This window comes from Chrysochloris asiatica, unplaced genomic scaffold, assembly GCF_000296735.1.
Source record: "Chrysochloris asiatica unplaced genomic scaffold, ChrAsi1.0 scaffold00131, whole genome shotgun sequence".
NCBI lineage: Eukaryota > Metazoa > Chordata > Mammalia > Afrosoricida > Chrysochloridae > Chrysochloris > Chrysochloris asiatica.
This window is the reverse complement of record NW_006408649.1, coordinates 3,966,185-3,967,710: the sequence shown is the minus strand read 5'-3', so window position 1 is coordinate 3,967,710 and position 1,526 is coordinate 3,966,185. Positions and strand designations below refer to the sequence as shown.

The 1,526-nt window shown below is 44.8% G+C and overlaps 1 pseudogene; it reads right to left on the bottom strand.

The window, feature by feature from the left end:
- Nucleotides 1-292: 292 nt before the first annotated feature.
- On the bottom strand, nucleotides 293-1,217 carry LOC102827307 (annotated as a pseudogene).
- Between the last annotated feature and the right edge of the window lie 309 nt (nucleotides 1,218-1,526).

The following is a 1,526-nucleotide window of genomic DNA, read 5'->3' as shown; positions in this document are numbered from 1 at the left end:
TTTGTAGTTTTCTTTGTATAAGTCCTTTGTTTCTCTGGTTACATTTATTCCTAGATATTTCATCCTTTGGGTGGCTATTGTAAATGGCATTGCTTTCCTAATGTCGTTTTCTTTTCTTTTCTTTTTTTTTGCCAAAATAACATTTTATTTTGAAAGTCATTTGAAAGACACTGAAATGTATGGAGACTTAGGACAGAGTAGTGTGTCAATCCCAAGTTCACATTTCTCCTACCTCACAGTGGTCTCTTTCATGCCCCTATGTTGCCTTCTGTGGTAACTCCTGGTTTTAGCTTCAAGAACAGCTTTTTTCCCATATGCCATTGTCGATTTTTTTTGTAGAGCAGAGCTTTGTTTCCAGGAAACAACTTGCTAGTTGGAGATCGGTATTTTTTTAAAAACATTAAGGTCGATCTGATATGTTCAACGAAGTGGGGGAGCTCAGCCAGAGGTGATGTGGAAAGGTTCTCTAGTATTTGATTATCATCTTGCAGCAGCCAAAAATCCACATGCGGAAATGGTGTCCAGGAGTATGGTCCTATGCGAAGTTGTTCTGTCTTTACATCGTAAATGCTAATCATTGGTCCTCCTGTCAGGATGCTCGCAGCACGCGGCTCCTCCTCTGGGCCTTGGTCCTGAAAGGAGGCTCTGTAAATCTCCGCAGTTTTAATGTTAACAGCGATGCCATAAATGATTGGAAAATGGTTTTCATTTTCTTCCCTGTCATTTAATTTTGTCACACACAACGTTACTAAGTGAACATCTTCTTTCTGTCGGTCAAATTCACTGAGAAGTTGGTGAGTGAGTTTCTGTGAGAGCTGCCGGTCGTCACTGAAGCTGCCCACAAGGTGCACTTCCAGCCTTCCACACTGAGTGTGATCGGAAAAGGACTTTATGGCGTTCATGATCAAGGGGACCTCGGCTTTGGTGTCGGTTCCGTCACAATGTGTCAAGCAGGTAGCCCCATTACCTGTGTGCCTCAGGACCACAATGTGACAAGTGGTAGCATCATCAGAACCCAGAACGTAGATGGAGCCATCCTTTGGGGAGGTCACTGCAAGCTCTCTTTGCTGAACATACAGCAGGCCCTCGGGTCCCACTTGTTGAACACACTGATTTCTGAGAAGTCTGGCTCTTCCCTCCAGAGTTGGGTGAGCTCTGACAAGGTCCCCCGCAGACTGAGGCAGCCGTACTCCCCGCCCCTCCACAAACAGCGGCATCTCGGAGGCAGCAGCCCAGGAGGCGGTGGCCTCCCCAGCCACCTGGCCGCTGTCCACCGCTCCCTAATGTCTTTTTCAATGTCCTTTTCAATGCTGTTGTTTTTGGTGTAGAGAAATCTAACTGATTTTTGTATGTTGATCTTATATCCTGCCACTTTGCTAAATCTTCCAATGAGGTCTAGTAACTTTTTTACTGAGTCTTTGGGGTTTTCTATGTATAGGATCATATCGTCTGCAAATAGGGAGAGTTTTACTTCCTCTTTGCCAATTTGGATGCCTTTAATTTCCCTGTCTTGCCGTATAGCTCTT